Source organism: Chenopodium album, chromosome 16 (genome assembly GCF_948465745.1).
Source record: "Chenopodium album chromosome 16, dcCheAlbu1.1, whole genome shotgun sequence".
Lineage (NCBI taxonomy): Eukaryota > Viridiplantae > Streptophyta > Magnoliopsida > Caryophyllales > Amaranthaceae > Chenopodium > Chenopodium album.
The window spans coordinates 13,155,560-13,162,295 of record NC_137849.1 but is presented as its reverse complement, the minus strand read 5'-3'; positions in this window follow the sequence as shown (position 1 = coordinate 13,162,295).

Genomic DNA, 6,736 nt, shown 5'->3' with positions numbered 1-6,736 from the left:
CAAAATCAAATTCGTTAGATCTTATGGATAACGACGAAATACCAGAAACACAACCTTAGACGCTCGCCAAAGGCTCGTCGAACCGTACGGAATCGGTACGTCGCAATAATTTTTTTAAAAAAAATTCGAAACCCAAGAAACGCCTAGATTTTTCGAATACCCTAGGCTGAAACGCCTAGTTTTTTCGAACACTAGGTGAAAAACAAAATTGGCACCAGTTCAAAACCCTTCAATGCCACTGGTTTTGAACCGGTGCCAATTTGGGGGTGCCAATAAGTGCATGAAAAGGCCACAGGTTTGAACCGGTGACAAAACTCGAAATTGGCACTGATTAACCGGTGCCAAAAAAGCCCAAAAAAAATTAATTCAATGTTTTTGGCACCGGTTAATGGTGCCAAAAGTGCCCAAAAAATCAATTTTTTTTTTTTTTTTGTCTTTTTTCACTTAAAAATTAAATCGACTAAAATAAATAAGAACATCAAAATATAAATCGAATATCAATCAATATAATCGAAAATTTACAATATATAATCAAAAAAAATTTACAATATAGATCAATAAAATAGATCAATTACAACATATAAATCCCAAAAAAAAAAAAAAAAAAAAAAATTTACAACATCACAATCAAAAAAACCCCATACAACATCTAAATCAATATTCTTGCATCTTGATTCTTCGATTTAAGGTCTAAATCAATATACTTGCACCAATTAAAACAAAAAAATAAATCGATTAAAATAAATTAGCTGCGAAAAAAATATAAAAAAAAAACCCAGAAAATAAAAAAAAAATCGAATTAAAATCGATTAAAATAAAAAAAATCGATTAAAGTAAAAACAAAAATCGAAAATCAGTTAAAAACCCAGAAAATAAAAAAAATCGGATTAAAATCGATTAAAATAAAAAAAAATCGATGAAAATAAAAAACGATTAAAATAAGTTAAAAACCTAGAAAATAAAAAAAAATCGAATTAAAATAAGTTTAAAAATCGATTAAAACAAACCAGAAAATCGAAAATCAGTTAAAAACCCAGAAAATAAAAAAAACGAATTAAAATCGATTAAAATAAAAAAAAATCGAATTAAAATCAAGAAATTAAACCCAGAAAAATCAATTAATTAAACCCAGAAAAATCTAGAAATTAAACCCAGAAAAATCAAGAAATTATACCCTAACCTCGAATAATTTTGGATTAAACCCTAACCTTGCTCATGCATGTGTTCATGGTGGTCTTGGTGGTGGTGGAAAAGTCGGTGGTGCATGTGAAAGTGGTGGTCTTCGTGGTGGTCTTTAAATGAAAGAAAGGAGGAGGACACGAGGGAGAAGGAGATCGAGATGAGAAAGAGAAGGAGGAGATGAGAAACAGAAGGGAGAACAGGAGACGAGGAGCAGGAGAAGGAAAGAAGAGGAGAGGAGAGAGAAAGAGGAGGAGAGGAGAGAGAAAGAGTGCGGCTGAGAGAGAGGAGAGTTAGGGTTGGGGGGGTATTAAAGGGGCGGGTTTTTTTTTAATAACTAATGGCACCGGTTCACATTTCAAACCGGTGCGCTATATGTTTTTGCCACCGGTTTGAACTGAACCGGTGCCATTATTCCTGGTTCATTTGCTCGCCCATTTTTAAGCCTATTTTTGCCACCGGTTTGGACTGAACCGGTGGCAATTAAGGGGTGCCTTTTTGCTTTTTTCTACTAGTGGAAACATCCTAGGTTATTCAAAAAAACTAGGCGTTTCAGCCTAGGGTATTATAAAAAACTAGGCTTTTCACCTCAAATGCCCAGATTTTTCATACAATCGCACGGTTGTTCGCACGAACTAGGCGTTTGAGCCTAGGACGTGCGAAAAATCTAGGCGTTTGTCGTGAATTCAGAAAATAAAAAAAACAAACATTTTCTCCGCCGACGACCGACTTCCCTTTGTCCTTACTCGTCATTACCGCGGCTGTGTAGATCGTGAAACCGGAAGTAAGGAGCTAGTGGTTAAAAGAGGAGGAGGAGGTGGTGGTGGTGGTGGTGGTGGTTAGTATGAAAAGGTGGTAGTGGTGGGTAGTATGAAGAGGGGGGTAAATTGAGGGGGTAATTTTTTTTTTATTAAAGAAGGGTAAATTTGTAATTTTAGTTTATTTTGCTGGCGTTAGTTAGATATTCGATGGCGACGTTTAGCTTTCCACTTTGTAAATGCACAAGATTTTAGGAGAGTGAATTTGTTATCTATCTATACTCTATACTAAAGTAATCCCCATAATTATCCCTAAGGTACACTTGGTATTACTTCATAAAAAATTTTCCCGCTTAAAAGTTTATTACTTTTTTTTTTCCGGTTATTGAAAGAAGTTTGTTACGTTTTACCTTATATTTAGGGAAGGGATGATGCACAACCATAATAATTTAAATAAAAATATAAAAGTGTAGTAGTAAAGTATATAAAAAATGTTACTTAATTGAGAATAAGATTAAGCTTTAATACTACGAATACTAAAAATTTTATTACTCCGTATTCCTTCCTTTTCACATGTACTATAAAAATATCACAATATAATATTTTTTATAAATTTTTTATGTTTTTCTTACAAACAATGATTTCGTTTTACACGTTTTTAAATAAACGAATAATGAAAGTATATTGTACTCTAAAACCGTGCATAGCACGGGTTTCAAACTAGTAATATAATAATGTCACTTGATAAATAAGAGTAATATACACTTTTAGGTACTAAACTTTGCAATTTGTATCACATAAGGTACTGACCTTTCATTTGTATCAATTAGAGTATTATGACCTTGATTGTGGGTTAACTTTCAGTTTGTATTATATGTTAGCCTATTTATTCCATTTTAAAAAAAATGTCATATGTCAGCAAAATACCTCGATTAACCAAAATGCCATCATTACCTTTGTTTGGCGGGAGAAGTGAAAAGGCAATTGTCTTTCCATCACTCATTTCTTCCTATTTAAGGCTTGCTAAAGAAGCTAAAAGATCACTTTCTTCCTCTTTCAGAAAAAAGAAGGAAAAAAAAAAAGCATTTTCTTAGATTCGTTAGGTAGTCATTAATGTGGCCAGCTGAATCTTCTGCTTGCAAATACGCGAAGCTCTACACAGAAGAAGTTATATTCTTTTTCTTTGTCATTTTATGATAAATCAATAACATCAATAACATAATAATAAAACAGACACCAAAAATGACATGTGTCATTTCCTGGTACTGTTTTTTCCCTCCAAAATCGTTTTCTCTTCTTTTTCTTTTAAAAAAAATGTCGAGGATATCAACTACTTAATGTAAAACATACTTCTATATATAATATATATATATATATATATATATATATATATATATATATATATATATATATATATATATATATATATATATATATATATATATATAACAAATCATATGATTGTGCTTCATTTTCCTAAAAATATATATATTTGTGATTCACATATATTTTCCATATCTTTTATTGTATAAAATATATTTTACATTTATATTATTCCATCTATAACGTAATACTAAAATAGACACTAGAAACAAACAGATACTAAAAATGACAGGTGCCACTATTAGGTGTTGCTTTTTCTTCTGTAAAATATACTAAAAATATTCACCAAATCATATAATTATGATTCAATTATCTTTTTTTAATTTTTTTAATTTGTGATTCACATATTTTCCATGAAATATTATTCTAAATCTATTAGTCTATTACTTTTTATATCATATGGAGTATATATTGTTTCTTAATCCTCATCTTTAATTTTACAACACCTGAAAAAAAAATGACAACACTTTCATGTGTAGTATTTTATTCCTTCAAATCTTCAATATAGTATATATGCAACAATTTTTTAACAAAATAAAAAAAATTGATGTATATTTAAAATTATTGATTCATTTTATATTATTATTATAATAAAAATATTTGTTATTCTTATATTTTCCATGTATTCTCTATTTAGAAATTTCGTATTGTATTTCTTATTAGGAATCGGGTTACTGATAACATTTTTTATATATATAATGTTAATCTTATTTGATTTTTTTTTTTATTTTTTAGTTATTTATGTAATTATGTATCAAAAGCACGACAATTTATGTATGTTTTCCTATCCCAAATTGTATTAAAAACATAATAATTATTTATGTTACAATCTAATTTTTATCTTTTAATACGCACAACCTTAAATCTAATGATGATCTGAAGAAATAAATCAGGATTAATATTCCTACCCATAGTGTTTAATATACAATTTTAAAATACTTCCTCCGTTAATGGTTATTTGCAACAAAGGGGTATTATTTGTGAGATATAAAATATTCCTTTGTTGCAAATAATCATTAACGGAGGAAGTACTTAATTATTTAGTTAATCAAATGAAAAACAATACCAATTTATCAATTAAATTTTAAAATACTTATTTGTCTGATTCACTCTTTCAAATTTCATTTCACAACGTACATTAAAAAAAAAAAAAACCGCATTTGTCCACATGTAGTTGTAGGGAATATTTCAAGCCATTACCCCAAACTTGAACCCCACTGTAATCATACACTTAAGCATGGTGGCGTCCAAAGGGAAGGAAGCTAAAGCAAAAGAGTCGCCAACAAGTTTTAGGAACTTGTAAACTATTCACAAGGTGAAGATTACACCCCTTAACGATCCAGGAGATCGTCAACTCCAAAAGGTCTTGAACCAAATAGGGTTCGGGGATGAAGGTACAAATCCAACCTAAAAGAGATTGAACCTGCCCTATAAAATAGGCCTCTACTTCATTCTTCTCGTATTCATGTGCGCTTTCTGACTAACATGCAATCAATAGGTTAACCCTAAACCTGTTTATCTATGTTAGTTGAATTTAATGCACAAATAAAACTATTATTGGCGATCACTTGAATTATAATCATATTAACCTAAACAAGATTATTAATTATCTTATTAAGCGTGATTACAAGTACGAATTCCCTTTAAACATGCATAAAAGGTGTGATCAAGCAATAACAATAAATAAGCATCAAGCAACATAATAATCATAAATCATAAAAATAATCATGTTAAAGCATAACAAGAGCAAGATCCTAGGCATGATACTAACAAGATTAATAACAAACCCTAGCATGTCACTAAACATTAAAGATCAAAGCTTTAGCCCTAACATGATACTAACATGCTATTAGGAAAGACAATAAAAGGCATCGCAGGAATCATAATAAGCATATTTGATATTGTAACCTTTTCCCTAAACATGATATTAGGAATCAAAATAAGAACCTAAACATGATTTCTATATCATAATATCAATGAAACAATTAAAGTACTTACTTGGATGCCTCGTATCTCTTTCTAATAACAAAACACACACGTTAGTAACTTCAAGGAAAATAATAAAATTAAACAATCAAATTAAATAATTGAAATAGAGATTTGGGACCAAACCCTCAGAAATTATAACCTTTCACGTCCAGGGCGAAGGCAACTTCGAACTCGGCTAGGTGTGTCTAGATCTCATGAATGCGGAATTTTGTTTGTAAAAAGCTAGAGAGATGAGAGCATATAGAGAATTGAGAGAATCGATAATCGATGTTTGTGAATGATTGTGGATCCATAAAAACGGAGGTTCAGGACCCTATTTATAAGAAAACAGTCCGAAAATAGGTAGAATTTGGTAAGGAATAAAACTCCACGCTGTCGCTGCAAAACCAACCTTGTCATTTGGCGACAGAGTCTGTCGTGTGGCGACAAGGCTTGTCGTGTGACGACAGTCCTGTCGTTTGGCGACAGCCTGGACTTCTACGCGCTTTCAAACACGGAGTCCACTTATCAATCAAAATCAATTTGTAAGGTCCGTATGAAAATCGAAATCGTATTTTCCATAAAATAATATTTTATTCCAAATAAAATTTATCAAAATATAATTATTAATTCTAATTCTATTAGGACTAAAAAGAAACTTCTAGAGAATTCTAGAAGACTATAATTAATTCTAATAACTTTAGGAATAATAATTAACATTGGGCCCTCCCCTAGATCATTGGGCCGCATGTAAAGATCAAACCGGGCCCAGTTTAGTATTTTGGCCACAACTTCCTCATTATTCATCGGAATTGGGCTTATAATATATCGTTGGAAAGCTCTTTGCAAACCCCATCCAACTACACTATTATTGGACCCTTGTCGTGGACCAAACTAAACTGGATTGGATGTTTTCAAAAACAGAAAGAAAGAATTTTAATAAAAACCAACCGCAACACTTGACCTTTCCACACTTTCGCTTCGTTCGATAATTAAATGACATGAAAGGTATTCATCACTGGGTTTGGTTTTGGGGAGACACATTTGGGTGTCTACAGAAGCCCCCACTTTGACTGAGTTTGGAGAAACGCAAGTTTCGAAAACGAAAGTCAAAGTATCGATAGGGACGGAGAATAATTCAGAACGTTCTGCGATCCCAAATCATTCTTGTAACGCCGATACCTGCAAAATAGCATTAGTTAAATAGATAAAAGAGTTAAGAAACGCGTATCTTGCACCGTCGAGCACACGTCTCTGGAGTAACCGGTTTGTTGCATTTTGTTAAAGACCGCTCTGCTTGTAGCTGCCTCCTATTTCATCGAAGATGACTCTGCTTGTAGTCATTCTTCGCCGCTTGTGACCATCTTCCACATCCTAGGGAACACGATCGAAGATAACTCTGCTTGTAGCCATCTTCAGTTGTTTGTGACAACCCTCCACAATCTAGG